This window comes from Hyla sarda, unplaced genomic scaffold (genome assembly GCF_029499605.1).
Source record: "Hyla sarda isolate aHylSar1 unplaced genomic scaffold, aHylSar1.hap1 scaffold_172, whole genome shotgun sequence".
NCBI classification, from domain to species: domain Eukaryota; kingdom Metazoa; phylum Chordata; class Amphibia; order Anura; family Hylidae; genus Hyla; species Hyla sarda.
Genome location: NW_026608360.1, coordinates 310,356 through 325,744, shown reverse-complemented (window position 1 = coordinate 325,744; position 15,389 = coordinate 310,356). Strand labels below are relative to the sequence as shown.

General features: G+C 45.8%; 7 non-coding genes across 7 annotated transcripts; all 7 read left to right on the top strand.

Moving 5' to 3' along the window:
• The first annotated feature begins 1,501 nt into the window (after nt 1-1,501).
• Nucleotides 1,502-1,692, top strand: LOC130312589 (U2 spliceosomal RNA). The gene has a single exon (XR_008860699.1). It is a non-coding gene; the product is annotated as a U2 spliceosomal RNA (small nuclear RNA).
• Nucleotides 1,693-3,779: 2,087 nt separating this feature from the next.
• On the top strand, nt 3,780-3,970 carry LOC130312512 (U2 spliceosomal RNA). Its single transcript, XR_008860625.1, has one exon. It is a non-coding gene; the product is annotated as a U2 spliceosomal RNA (small nuclear RNA).
• A 2,094-nt stretch (nt 3,971-6,064) lies between these two features.
• On the top strand, nt 6,065-6,255 carry LOC130312511 (U2 spliceosomal RNA). The gene has a single exon (XR_008860624.1). It is a non-coding gene; the product is annotated as a U2 spliceosomal RNA (small nuclear RNA).
• Nucleotides 6,256-8,334: 2,079 nt separating this feature from the next.
• LOC130312510 (U2 spliceosomal RNA) lies at nt 8,335-8,525 on the top strand. The gene has a single exon (XR_008860623.1). It is a non-coding gene; the product is annotated as a U2 spliceosomal RNA (small nuclear RNA).
• A 2,106-nt stretch (nt 8,526-10,631) lies between these two features.
• Nucleotides 10,632-10,822, top strand: LOC130312627 (U2 spliceosomal RNA). Its single transcript, XR_008860725.1, has one exon. It is a non-coding gene; the product is annotated as a U2 spliceosomal RNA (small nuclear RNA).
• A 2,089-nt stretch (nt 10,823-12,911) lies between these two features.
• LOC130312509 (U2 spliceosomal RNA) lies at nt 12,912-13,102 on the top strand. The gene has a single exon (XR_008860622.1). It is a non-coding gene; the product is annotated as a U2 spliceosomal RNA (small nuclear RNA).
• A 2,096-nt stretch (nt 13,103-15,198) lies between these two features.
• On the top strand, nt 15,199-15,389 carry LOC130312508 (U2 spliceosomal RNA). Its single transcript, XR_008860621.1, has one exon. It is a non-coding gene; the product is annotated as a U2 spliceosomal RNA (small nuclear RNA).

Genomic DNA, 15,389 nt, shown 5'->3' with positions numbered 1-15,389 from the left:
CTGGCCAGAGGGTGTCTGGGGTACCCGGCTCCTTTGCCTTGGGGGATCGTCCTTCTTAACGGAGGGACTTCACCCCCCTGCTGCTATCAGGGAGCCGGCTTAGTCCCCAGACAACGGGAGGCGATCCCCACCTACCTACTTCGGTGGGGGAGGTGTCTGGACATCATGGACATGGAGGAAGATTGCGGTTTTTCTTCGGAAGGCGTGCCGCCTTTTGTGAGACTTCGGAATGGAGTTCGTATTTCCCTGCTCGATGTCCGGAAGAAGGAAAGAGGCCTTGTCTTTGTCGTGGAAGAAGTGCTGTTTAAGTTGCTGGAAGTCAAGAGGGAGCAAATCCTATCCATGCTTGAGTTTCCCAGAAGTGGATACTACGACGTGGTGCTGGCTTCTGAAGAGGACTATGAGTCATTTTGGAACATATTGCAGCAAAAGAAGGTATGTCCGGTTTTGGAAGGGGTGGAGATAGTTCCACATTTCCCACGTAGAGAACGATTGGTGACTATAAGGATGTATAGCCCATATACTTCGGAGGAGGATATCGTTACCTTTTTGTCTCGATTCTGTGACAGTGTTCTGCCTAAAGGCAAGGTATTTAATCAATATGGACTATGGACCACCAAGTGGAGGTTCTATGTGAAATTTAAAATGGCAGATGGCAAGTTAGTGATCCCCCCAGGACGGTTTAAAATTGGTTCTGTGAACGGGGATCTGTATTTTTCTGGCATGCAAGATTTTTGCCGCAAATGTAAACAGTACGGTCACAGAAAGGAGGATTGCACGTTTTTGTGGTGTTTCAAGTGTCAAGAGGAGGGTCACGAGGTGGAAAATTGTCAAAAGAAAAGGAAATGCCATCTGTGTGGTGAGGAGGGCCATCTGCTTGGCTCGTGTCCTAAGAAAAAGTCTGAGAAAAATTCAGAGAAAAAGGAAGCTGTAAAAAGAAGCAGAGAGGAACCAGCTGAAGTGAAAGAACCAGAAGTGGAGCAGGTTCCAACTAGAAGACCTACAGAGCAGAAGAAGAAGAGAGAGGAGGAAGGGTATGTGCCAGTGCAGTATTTTGGTGTGCTTGGTGGTTTGTTGGAAAATTTGTCGGAAGCAGAAAGAAAAACGTTTGACAAAGATATGATGGATCTAAAGATAGGCTTGAAGAACCGGGAGGAAGAAGCTCGGGATAAAGTCTATTTTTCTTTCAAGGCAGACATGAACCGTTTTGTTGAAACGTATAAAATTCCAGGCTGGTTGGCGTCTCAAGTTAAGAAAGATATAGCAAATGGCAATATCAGTCGAGGACTGATAGACTTTCTAATGGTGTTTGCATGGAGGAAGGGGATGACCTTCTAATTTGGTTTTGTTTAATTAGAAAGTAATGTTTGGTTTTGCTATTTTATGTTGTTTCTTATTTTGTTTTTAAATGTTCTATTTTGTTTCATTAGTGTTTAAGAAAAGAAATAAAAACATGTTACCTGATGATGAACACAAAATTGAGTTCCAAATAAGATCTTGGAACTCTGAGTGAGTTTTGAGGGCTAACTTAAAAAAAAATCTGTTCTTATCAGTTTAATATCTGATACGTCCCCTATCTGGGGACCATATATTAAATGGATTTTTGAGAACGGGGGCCGATTTCGAAGCTTGCTTCCGTCGCCCTATGCATTGACCCGATATGGCAGTATCTTCGGGTACAGTGCACCACCCCCTTACAGGGTTAAAAAGAAAGATTCCTACTTTCATTGCTACCTGCTTGCTGGCTAGCCAGCTAGCCAGCCCTGTGGGCCTTGCTGCTGCTGCAGCCAAAAAACAAAAGGTGGTGCTGCTGCTGCTTCTGCTGCTTCTGCTTCTGCTTGTGTCTGGCCGCTGTTGGAGCGTCCAGGCACAGGACTTCTGCTGCTGCTGACTAAATGGCCTCCTTAATTGGATCATTTGAGTAGCCAGCACACCTGTGCAGGTAGGGCATGACATGATAGGCAGCTGCCTTGATAGCGGGTGGGTGCTGAATGTTCCTAATTGACAAAATAAGATTAATGCTTATGAAGAAATATAAAATCTCATCCCTTCCCCAATATCGCGCCACACCCCTACCCCTTAATTCCCTGGTTGAACTTGATGGACATATGTCTTTTTTCGACCGTACTAACTATGTAACTATGTAACATAACATGGGGGGGGGGGGGGGGTCTCCTGGCTGTTCACACAGGTGTGTCATTGCTGTACATTGACCATGCATTGCTTCTGTGGTATTGCAAAGGCAAAGACAAATGCTTCCAGCCATCCATTGCACTAATGGATTGGTCATCAGCTGGCTGTCTATGTCCCGCATCAATATAGACCAAAGTACAGAGGGTTAGGCTATGCTATTGTGCACCTACCTGATGCATCAGAAGGTGCGAGGCCCTTGCTAAATTCTGTGCACAGACTTTGAGATCTATACTTTAGACTGTATCTAAACCTGCTCCAACATGGACTGACATTCTGGCCTACTTTCAGCCGATGCGACTTGTCTGTCGCTGAACAGTCGCTTTTTATGTATTCAGCACCTATGTATAATGTTGTAAAAATGCTCTAGAAGCTAAAGTCGCAGAAATGTCACACATATTTGGCCTGCAACTTTCTGTGCGACAAATTCAGACAGGAAAAATCAGTATAAATCCTTAGAAAATTATCCCCCAGTGTCTCCATCTGCTGGCGGTATTGAATAAGCATTGCTGCACTGATGGGGTATGCATTAGACGAAAAAAAAGAAGAAAAAGAAGAATAATACGCCCAGAAAAGAGGCGAAAAGGAGAAAAACGTAAAAAAACGTGAAAAAAAAGTAAGAGGAAGAGAAGGGAAAAAAAGGTGGAAATGGGTTTAAAAGTGATTTCGGCGGAGAAATATATATATATATATATATATATATATATATATATATACGCGCACACACACACATATATATAAACGTATTCTCCGTTGAGATATTGCAGCCGCTGCTGTGTCCAGGCCCAGGAGCCTTAGCACTGTGCTGTGATGTCACTCAATACCACTGACATCACTAGGTGTAAACAACATCTCTCCTTTGCTGTGTATGTGACTATGGAGCTGTTTGGTGATGTCGTCTATTATGGCCTTCATAGAAGCAACAGGAGATTGTTGCATCCATCTAGAACCCTCAGAACTACAGTGCTATGATGTCACTCACTTCCACAGGCCTTGCAGAGTGTAAACAACAACAACCCAGCTTTGTTGTGTATGTAACCATAGGGATTTGTGATGTCACCTAGAACCTTCACAGCAGCGACAGCTTTATGAGGAGCATCAGCACTGCTCTGCCTGAGCAGAACCATCACCGCCATAGGTTGTCAAATAACCCGGGTTTAACCCACACAGGTAAGTCCAATGGGGTGCAGGCATGTCCTCTATGCTTACAGCTTCCCGTGGGTGTTGGTTTGATACCGTTTGGGGACAGCCAAGGAGGCATCTGCAGGCAACAAAGGTAGGTGTGTGCTTGTGTGTGTGTTTCCTATGCAGATCCTAAGCCCAGTGTCACATGCAAGTAGGAGGAGTAAGAAGGGTTCCTGGCAAATCCGGGTTATGGATTGCATTTAAAAAGGCCCCGTGGGAGTGCAATGGGCCCCTGTCTTGCTGCTTAGCAATAATGGTATGGGTTTAGGTTCTGCTGTGTGTACTGGTGGTTGACTGCCCCCCAGCCCAGAGTGTGCATGGAAAATTGTCTGGCAGCCTCCCTGACAGCAAGCAGTGATAGTGCCCATGAAGGGCACCTTGTTGGGCCCGCCCCTTTCACGGTTATCGCTTCTCGGCCTTTTGGCTAAGATCAAGTGTAGTATCTGTTCTTATCAGTTTAATATCTGATACGTCCCCTATCTGGGGACCATATATTAAATGGATTTTTGAGAACGGGGGCCGATTTCGAAGCTTGCTTCCGTCGCCCTATGCATTGACCCGATATGGCAGTATCTTCGGGTACAGTGCACCACCCCCTTACAGGGTTAAAAAGAAAGATTCCTACTTTCATTGCTACCTGCTTGCTGGCTAGCCAGCTAGCCAGCCCTGTGGGCCTTGCTGCTGCTGCAGCCAAAAAACAAAAGGTGGTGCTGCTGCTGCTTCTGCTGCTTCTGCTTCTGCTTGTGTCTGGCCGCTGTTGGAGCGTCCAGGCACAGGACTTCTGCTGCTGCTGACTAAATGGCCTCCTTAATTGGATCATTTGAGTAGCCAGCACACCTGTGCAGGTAGGGCATGACATGATAGGCAGCTGCCTTGATAGCGGGTGGGTGCTGAATGTTCCTAATTGACAAAATAAGATTAATGCTTATGAAGAAATATAAAATCTCATCCCTTCCCCAATATCGCGCCACACCCCTACCCCTTAATTCCCTGGTTGAACTTGATGGACATATGTCTTTTTTCGACCGTACTAACTATGTAACTATGTAACATAACATGGGGGGGGGGGGGGGGGTCTCCTGGCTGTTCACACAGGTGTGTCATTGCTGTACATTGACCATGCATTGCTTCTGTGGTATTGCAAAGGCAAAGACAAATGCTTCCAGCCATCCATTGCACTAATGGATTGGTCATCAGCTGGCTGTCTATGTCCCGCATCAATATAGACCAAAGTACAGAGGGTTAGGCTATGCTATTGTGCACCTACCTGATGCATCAGAAGGTGCGAGGCCCTTGCTAAATTCTGTGCACAGACTTTGAGATCTATACTTTAGACTGTATCTAAACCTGCTCCAACATGGACTGACATTCTGGCCTACTTTCAGCCGATGCGACTTGTCTGTCGCTGAACAGTCGCTTTTTATGTATTCAGCACCTATGTATAATGTTGTAAAAATGCTCTAGAAGCTAAAGTCGCAGAAATGTCACACATATTTGGCCTGCAACTTTCTGTGCGACAAATTCAGACAGGAAAAATCAGTATAAATCCTTAGAAAATTATCCCCCAGTGTCTCCATCTGCTGGCGGTATTGAATAAGCATTGCTGCACTGATGGGGTATGCATTAGACGAAAAAATAGAAGAAAAAGAAGAATAATACGCCCAGAAAAGAGGCGAAAAGGAGAAAAACGTAAAAAAACGTGAAAAAAAAGTAAGAGGAAGAGAAGGGAAAAAAAGGTGGAAATGGGTTTAAAAGTGATTTCGGCGGAGAAATATATATATATATATATATATATATATATATATATATATATATACGCGCACACACACACATATATATAAACGTATTCTCCGTTGAGATATTGCAGCCGCTGCTGTGTCCAGGCCCAGGAGCCTTAGCACTGTGCTGTGATGTCACTCAATACCACTGACATCACTAGGTGTAAACAACATCTCTCCTTTGCTGTGTATGTGACTATGGAGCTGTTTGGTGATGTCGTCTATTATGGCCTTCATAGAAGCAACAGGAGATTGTTGCATCCATCTAGAACCCTCAGAACTACAGTGCTATGATGTCACTCACTTCCACAGGCCTTGCAGAGTGTAAACAACAACAACCCAGCTTTGTTGTGTATGTAACCATAGGGATTTGTGATGTCACCTAGAACCTTCACAGCAGCGACAGCTTTATGAGGAGCATCAGCACTGCTCTGCCTGAGCAGAACCATCACCGCCATAGGTTGTCAAATAACCCGGGTTTAACCCACACAGGTAAGTCCAATGGGGTGCAGGCATGTCCTCTATGCTTACAGCTTCCCGTGGGTGTTGGTTTGATACCGTTTGGGGACAGCCAAGGAGGCATCTGCAGGCAACAAAGGTAGGTGTGTGCTTGTGTGTGTGTTTCCTATGCAGATCCTAAGCCCAGTGTCACATGCAAGTAGGAGGAGTAAGAAGGGTTCCTGGCAAATCCGGGTTATGGATTGCATTTAAAAAGGCCCCGTGGGAGTGCAATGGGCCCCTGTCTTGCTGCTTAGCAATAATGGTATGGGTTTAGGTTCTGCTGTGTGTACTGGTGGTTGACTGCCCCCCAGCCCAGAGTGTGCATGGAAAATTGTCTGGCAGCCTCCCTGACAGCAAGCAGTGATAGTGCCCATGAAGGGCACCTTGTTGGGCCCGCCCCTTTCACGGTTATCGCTTCTCGGCCTTTTGGCTAAGATCAAGTGTAGTATCTGTTCTTATCAGTTTAATATCTGATACGTCCCCTATCTGGGGACCATATATTAAATGGATTTTTGAGAACGGGGGCCGATTTCGAAGCTTGCTTCCGTCGCCCTATGCATTGACCCGATATGGCAGTATCTTCGGGTACAGTGCACCACCCCCTTACAGGGTTAAAAAGAAAGATTCCTACTTTCATTGCTACCTGCTTGCTGGCTAGCCAGCTAGCCAGCCCTGTGGGCCTTGCTGCTGCTGCAGCCAAAAAACAAAAGGTGGTGCTGCTGCTGCTTCTGCTGCTTCTGCTTCTGCTTGTGTCTGGCCGCTGTTGGAGCGTCCAGGCACAGGACTTCTGCTGCTGCTGACTAAATGGCCTCCTTAATTGGATCATTTGAGTAGCCAGCACACCTGTGCAGGTAGGGCATGACATGATAGGCAGCTGCCTTGATAGCGGGTGGGTGCTGAATGTTCCTAATTGACAAAATAAGATTAATGCTTATGAAGAAATATAAAATCTCATCCCTTCCCCAATATCGCGCCACACCCCTACCCCTTAATTCCCTGGTTGAACTTGATGGACATATGTCTTTTTTCGACCGTACTAACTATGTAACTATGTAACATAACATGGGGGGGGGGTCTCCTGGCTGTTCACACAGGTGTGTCATTGCTGTACATTGACCATGCATTGCTTCTGTGGTATTGCAAAGGCAAAGACAAATGCTTCCAGCCATCCATTGCACTAATGGATTGGTCATCAGCTGGCTGTCTATGTCCCGCATCAATATAGACCAAAGTACAGAGGGTTAGGCTATGCTATTGTGCACCTACCTGATGCATCAGAAGGTGCGAGGCCCTTGCTAAATTCTGTGCACAGACTTTGAGATCTATACTTTAGACTGTATCTAAACCTGCTCCAACATGGACTGACATTCTGGCCTACTTTCAGCCGATGCGACTTGTCTGTCGCTGAACAGTCGCTTTTTATGTATTCAGCACCTATGTATAATGTTGTAAAAATGCTCTAGAAGCTAAAGTCGCAGAAATGTCACACATATTTGGCCTGCAACTTTCTGTGCGACAAATTCAGACAGGAAAAATCAGTATAAATCCTTAGAAAATTATCCCCCAGTGTCTCCATCTGCTGGCGGTATTGAATAAGCATTGCTGCACTGATGGGGTATGCATTAGACGAAAAAATAGAAGAAAAAGAAGAATAATACGCCCAGAAAAGAGGCGAAAAGGAGAAAAACGTAAAAAAACGTGAAAAAAAAGTAAGAGGAAGAGAAGGGAAAAAAAAGGTGGAAATGGGTTTAAAAGTGATTTCGGCGGAGAAAATATATATATATATATATATATATATATATATATACGCGCACACACACACATATATATAAACGTATTCTCCGTTGAGATATTGCAGCCGCTGCTGTGTCCAGGCCCAGGAGCCTTAGCACTGTGCTGTGATGTCACTCAATACCACTGACATCACTAGGTGTAAACAACATCTCTCCTTTGCTGTGTATGTGACTATGGAGCTGTTTGGTGATGTCGTCTATTATGGCCTTCATAGAAGCAACAGGAGATTGTTGCATCCATCTAGAACCGTCAGAACTACAGTGCTATGATGTCACTCACTTCCACAGGCCTTGCAGAGTGTAAACAACAACAACCCAGCTTTGTTGTGTATGTAACCATAGGGATTTGTGATGTCACCTAGAACCTTCACAGCAGCGACAGCTTTATGAGGAGCATCAGCACTGCTCTGCCTGAGCAGAACCATCACCGCCATAGGTTGTCAAATAACCCGGGTTTAACCCACACAGGTAAGTCCAATGGGGTGCAGGCATGTCCTCTATGCTTACAGCTTCCCGTGGGTGTTGGTTTGATACCGTTTGGGGACAGCCAAGGAGGCATCTGCAGGCAACAAAGGTAGGTGTGTGCTTGTGTGTGTGTTTCCTATGCAGATCCTAAGCCCAGTGTCACATGCAAGTAGGAGGAGTAAGAAGGGTTCCTGGCAAATCCGGGTTATGGATTGCATTTAAAAAGGCCCCGTGGGAGTGCAATGGGCCCCTGTCTTGCTGCTTAGCAATAATGGTATGGGTTTAGGTTCTGCTGTGTGTACTGGTGGTTGACTGCCCCCCAGCCCAGAGTGTGCATGGAAAATTGTCTGGCAGCCTCCCTGACAGCAAGCAGTGATAGTGCCCATGAAGGGCACCTTGTTGGGCCCGCCCCTTTCACGGTTATCGCTTCTCGGCCTTTTGGCTAAGATCAAGTGTAGTATCTGTTCTTATCAGTTTAATATCTGATACGTCCCCTATCTGGGGACCATATATTAAATGGATTTTTGAGAACGGGGGCCGATTTCGAAGCTTGCTTCCGTCGCCCTATGCATTGACCCGATATGGCAGTATCTTCGGGTACAGTGCACCACCCCCTTACAGGGTTAAAAAGAAAGATTCCTACTTTCATTGCTACCTGCTTGCTGGCTAGCCAGCTAGCCAGCCCTGTGGGCCTTGCTGCTGCTGCAGCCAAAAAACAAAAGGTGGTGCTGCTGCTGCTTCTGCTGCTTCTGCTTCTGCTTGTGTCTGGCCGCTGTTGGAGCGTCCAGGCACAGGACTTCTGCTGCTGCTGACTAAATGGCCTCCTTAATTGGATCATTTGAGTAGCCAGCACACCTGTGCAGGTAGGGCATGACATGATAGGCAGCTGCCTTGATAGCGGGTGGGTGCTGAATGTTCCTAATTGACAAAATAAGATTAATGCTTATGAAGAAATATAAAATCTCATCCCTTCCCCAATATCGCGCCACACCCCTACCCCTTAATTCCCTGGTTGAACTTGATGGACATATGTCTTTTTTCGACCGTACTAACTATGTAACTATGTAACATAACATGGGGGGGGGGGGGTCTCCTGGCTGTTCACACAGGTGTGTCATTGCTGTACATTGACCATGCATTGCTTCTGTGGTATTGCAAAGGCAAAGACAAATGCTTCCAGCCATCCATTGCACTAATGGATTGGTCATCAGCTGGCTGTCTATGTCCCGCATCAATATAGACCAAAGTACAGAGGGTTAGGCTATGCTATTGTGCACCTACCTGATGCATCAGAAGGTGCGAGGCCCTTGCTAAATTCTGTGCACAGACTTTGAGATCTATACTTTAGACTGTATCTAAACCTGCTCCAACATGGACTGACATTCTGGCCTACTTTCAGCCGATGCGACTTGTCTGTCGCTGAACAGTCGCTTTTTATGTATTCAGCACCTATGTATAATGTTGTAAAAATGCTCTAGAAGCTAAAGTCGCAGAAATGTCACACATATTTGGCCTGCAACTTTCTGTGCGACAAATTCAGACAGGAAAAATCAGTATAAATCCTTAGAAAATTATCCCCCAGTGTCTCCATCTGCTGGCGGTATTGAATAAGCATTGCTGCACTGATGGGGTATGCATTAGACGAAAAAAAAGAAGAAAAAGAAGAATAATACGCCCAGAAAAGAGGCGAAAAGGAGAAAAACGTAAAAAAACGTGAAAAAAAAGTAAGAGGAAGAGAAGGGAAAAAAAGGTGGAAATGGGTTTAAAAGTGATTTCGGCGGAGAAATATATATATTTATATATATATATATATATATATATATATATATATATATATATATATATACGCGCACACACACACATATATATAAACGTATTCTCCGTTGAGATATTGCAGCCGCTGCTGTGTCCATGCCCAGGAGCCTTAGCACTGTGCTGTGATGTCACTCAATACCACTGACATCACTAGGTGTAAACAACATCTCTCCTTTGCTGTGTATGTGACTATGGAGCTGTTTGGTGATGTCGTCTATTATGGCCTTCATAGAAGCAACAGGAGATTGTTGCATCCATCTAGAACCGTCAGAACTACAGTGCTATGATGTCACTCACTTCCACAGGCCTTGCAGAGTGTAAACAACAACAACCCAGCTTTGTTGTGTATGTAACCATAGGGATTTGTGATGTCACCTAGAACCTTCACAGCAGCGACAGCTTTATGAGGAGCATCAGCACTGCTCTGCCTGAGCAGAACCATCACCGCCATAGGTTGTCAAATAACCCGGGTTTAACCCACACAGGTAAGTCCAATGGGGTGCAGGCATGTCCTCTATGCTTACAGCTTCCCGTGGGTGTTGGTTTGATACCGTTTGGGGACAGCCAAGGAGGCATCTGCAGGCAACAAAGGTAGGTGTGTGCTTGTGTGTGTGTTTCCTATGCAGATCCTAAGCCCAGTGTCACATGCAAGTAGGAGGAGTAAGAAGGGTTCCTGGCAAATCCGGGTTATGGATTGCATTTAAAAAGGCCCCGTGGGAGTGCAATGGGCCCCTGTCTTGCTGCTTAGCAATAATGGTATGGGTTTAGGTTCTGCTGTGTGTACTGGTGGTTGACTGCCCCCCAGCCCAGAGTGTGCATGGAAAATTGTCTGGCAGCCTCCCTGACAGCAAGCAGTGATAGTGCCCATGAAGGGCACCTTGTTGGGCCCGCCCCTTTCACGGTTATCGCTTCTCGGCCTTTTGGCTAAGATCAAGTGTAGTATCTGTTCTTATCAGTTTAATATCTGATACGTCCCCTATCTGGGGACTATATATTAAATGGATTTTTGAGAACGGGGGCCGATTTCGAAGCTTGCTTCCGTCGCCCTATGCATTGACCCGATATGGCAGTATCTTCGGGTACAGTGCACCACCCCCTTACAGGGTTAAAAAGAAAGATTCCTACTTTCATTGCTACCTGCTTGCTGGCTAGCCAGCTAGCCAGCCCTGTGGGCCTTGCTGCTGCTGCAGCCAAAAAACAAAAGGTGGTGCTGCTGCTGCTTCTGCTGCTTCTGCTTCTGCTTGTGTCTGGCCGCTGTTGGAGCGTCCAGGCACAGGACTTCTGCTGCTGCTGACTAAATGGCCTCCTTAATTGGATCATTTGAGTAGCCAGCACACCTGTGCAGGTAGGGCATGACATGATAGGCAGCTGCCTTGATAGCGGGTGGGTGCTGAATGTTCCTAATTGACAAAATAAGATTAATGCTTATGAAGAAATATAAAATCTCATCCCTTCCCCAATATCGCGCCACACCCCTACCCCTTAATTCCCTGGTTGAACTTGATGGACATATGTCTTTTTTCGACCGTACTAACTATGTAACTATGTAACATAACATGGGGGGGGGGGGGGGGGGTCTCCTGGCTGTTCACACAGGTGTGTCATTGCTGTACATTGACCATGCATTGCTTCTGTGGTATTGCAAAGGCAAAGACAAATGCTTCCAGCCATCCATTGCACTAATGGATTGGTCATCAGCTGGCTGTCTATGTCCCGCATCAATATAGACCAAAGTACAGAGGGTTAGGCTATGCTATTGTGCACCTACCTGATGCATCAGAAGGTGCGAGGCCCTTGCTAAATTCTGTGCACAGACTTTGAGATCTATACTTTAGACTGTATCTAAACCTGCTCCAACATGGACTGACATTCTGGCCTACTTTCAGCCGATGCGACTTGTCTGTCGCTGAACAGTCGCTTTTTATGTATTCAGCACCTATGTATAATGTTGTAAAAATGCTCTAGAAGCTAAAGTCGCAGAAATGTCACACATATTTGGCCTGCAACTTTCTGTGCGACAAATTCAGACAGGAAAAATCAGTATAAATCCTTAGAAAATTATCCCCCAGTGTCTCCATCTGCTGGCGGTATTGAATAAGCATTGCTGCACTGATGGGGTATGCATTAGACGAAAAAAAAGAAGAAAAAGAAGAATAATACGCCCAGAAAAGAGGCGAAAAGGAGAAAAACGTAAAAAAACGTGAAAAAAAAGTAAGAGGAAGAGAAGGGAAAAAAAGGTGGAAATGGGTTTAAAAGTGATTTCGGCGGAGAAATATATATATATATATATATATATATATATATATATATACGCGCACACACACACATATATATAAACGTATTCTCCGTTGAGATATTGCAGCCGCTGCTGTGTCCAGGCCCAGGAGCCTTAGCACTGTGCTGTGATGTCACTCAATACCACTGACATCACTAGGTGTAAACAACATCTCTCCTTTGCTGTGTATGTGACTATGGAGCTGTTTGGTGATGTCGTCTATTATGGCCTTCATAGAAGCAACAGGAGATTGTTGCATCCATCTAGAACCCTCAGAACTACAGTGCTATGATGTCACTCACTTCCACAGGCCTTGCAGAGTGTAAACAACAACAACCCAGCTTTGTTGTGTATGTAACCATAGGGATTTGTGATGTCACCTAGAACCTTCACAGCAGCGACAGCTTTATGAGGAGCATCAGCACTGCTCTGCCTGAGCAGAACCATCACCGCCATAGGTTGTCAAATAACCCGGGTTTAACCCACACAGGTAAGTCCAATGGGGTGCAGGCATGTCCTCTATGCTTACAGCTTCCCGTGGGTGTTGGTTTGATACCGTTTGGGGACAGCCAAGGAGGCATCTGCAGGCAACAAAGGTAGGTGTGTGCTTGTGTGTGTGTTTCCTATGCAGATCCTAAGCCCAGTGTCACATGCAAGTAGGAGGAGTAAGAAGGGTTCCTGGCAAATCCGGGTTATGGATTGCATTTAAAAAGGCCCCGTGGGAGTGCAATGGGCCCCTGTCTTGCTGCTTAGCAATAATGGTATGGGTTTAGGTTCTGCTGTGTGTACTGGTGGTTGACTGCCCCCCAGCCCAGAGTGTGCATGGAAAATTGTCTGGCAGCCTCCCTGACAGCAAGCAGTGATAGTGCCCATGAAGGGCACCTTGTTGGGCCCGCCCCTTTCACGGTTATCGCTTCTCGGCCTTTTGGCTAAGATCAAGTGTAGTATCTGTTCTTATCAGTTTAATATCTGATACGTCCCCTATCTGGGGACCATATATTAAATGGATTTTTGAGAACGGGGGCCGATTTCGAAGCTTGCTTCCGTCGCCCTATGCATTGACCCGATATGGCAGTATCTTCGGGTACAGTGCACCACCCCCTTACAGGGTTAAAAAGAAAGATTCCTACTTTCATTGCTACCTGCTTGCTGGCTAGCCAGCTAGCCAGCCCTGTGGGCCTTGCTGCTGCTGCAGCCAAAAAACAAAAGGTGGTGCTGCTGCTGCTTCTGCTGCTTCTGCTTCTGCTTGTGTCTGGCCGCTGTTGGAGCGTCCAGGCACAGGACTTCTGCTGCTGCTGACTAAATGGCCTCCTTAATTGGATCATTTGAGTAGCCAGCACACCTGTGCAGGTAGGGCATGACATGATAGGCAGCTGCCTTGATAGCGGGTGGGTGCTGAATGTTCCTAATTGACAAAATAAGATTAATGCTTATGAAGAAATATAAAATCTCATCCCTTCCCCAATATCGCGCCACACCCCTACCCCTTAATTCCCTGGTTGAACTTGATGGACATATGTCTTTTTTCGACCGTACTAACTATGTAACTATGTAACATAACATGGGGGGGGGGGGGGGGGGTCTCCTGGCTGTTCACACAGGTGTGTCATTGCTGTACATTGACCATGCATTGCTTCTGTGGTATTGCAAAGGCAAAGACAAATGCTTCCAGCCATCCATTGCACTAATGGATTGGTCATCAGCTGGCTGTCTATGTCCCGCATCAATATAGACCAAAGTACAGAGGGTTAGGCTATGCTATTGTGCACCTACCTGATGCATCAGAAGGTGCGAGGCCCTTGCTAAATTCTGTGCACAGACTTTGAGATCTATACTTTAGACTGTATCTAAACCTGCTCCAACATGGACTGACATTCTGGCCTACTTTCAGCCGATGCGACTTGTCTGTCGCTGAACAGTCGCTTTTTATGTATTCAGCACCTATGTATAATGTTGTAAAAATGCTCTAGAAGCTAAAGTCGCAGAAATGTCACACATATTTGGCCTGCAACTTTCTGTGCGACAAATTCAGACAGGAAAAATCAGTATAAATCCTTAGAAAATTATCCCCCAGTGTCTCCATCTGCTGGCGGTATTGAATAAGCATTGCTGCACTGATGGGGTATGCATTAGACGAAAAAAAAGAAGAAAAAGAAGAATAATACGCCCAGAAAAGAGGCGAAAAGGAGAAAAACGTAAAAAAACGTGAAAAAAAAGTAAGAGGAAGAGAAGGGAAAAAAAGGTGGAAATGGGTTTAAAAGTGATTTCGGCGGAGAATATATATATATATATATATATATATATATATATATATATATATATACGCGCACACACACACATATATATAAACGTATTCTCCGTTGAGATATTGCAGCCGCTGCTGTGTCCAGGCCCAGGAGCCTTAGCACTGTGCTGTGATGTCACTCAATACCACTGACATCACTAGGTGTAAACAACATCTCTCCTTTGCTGTGTATGTGACTATGGAGCTGTTTGGTGATGTCGTCTATTATGGCCTTCATAGAAGCAACAGGAGATTGTTGCATCCATCTAGAACCCTCAGAACTACAGTGCTATGATGTCACTCACTTCCACAGGCCTTGCAGAGTGTAAACAACAACAACCCAGCTTTGTTGTGTATGTAACCATAGGGATTTGTGATGTCACCTAGAACCTTCACAGCAGCGACAGCTTTATGAGGAGCATCAGCACTGCTCTGCCTGAGCAGAACCATCACCGCCATAGGTTGTCAAATAACCCGGGTTTAACCCACACAGGTAAGTCCAATGGGGTGCAGGCATGTCCTCTATGCTTACAGCTTCCCGTGGGTGTTGGTTTGATACCGTTTGGGGACAGCCAAGGAGGCATCTGCAGGCAACAAAGGTAGGTGTGTGCTTGTGTGTGTGTTTCCTATGCAGATCCTAAGCCCAGTGTCACATGCAAGTAGGAGGAGTAAGAAGGGTTCCTGGCAAATCCGGGTTATGGATTGCATTTAAAAAGGCCCCGTGGGAGTGCAATGGGCCCCTGTCTTGCTGCTTAGCAATAATGGTATGGGTTTAGGTTCTGCTGTGTGTACTGGTGGTTGACTGCCCCCCAGCCCAGAGTGTGCATGGAAAATTGTCTGGCAGCCTCCCTGACAGCAAGCAGTGATAGTGCCCATGAAGGGCACCTTGTTGGGCCCGCCCCTTTCACGGTTATCGCTTCTCGGCCTTTTGGCTAAGATCAAGTGTAGTATCTGTTCTTATCAGTTTAATATCTGATACGTCCCCTATCTGGGGACCATATATTAAATGGATTTTTGAGAACGGGGGCCGATTTCGAAGCTTGCTTCCGTCGCCCTATGCATTGACCCGATATGGCAGTATCTTCGGGTACAGTGCACCACCC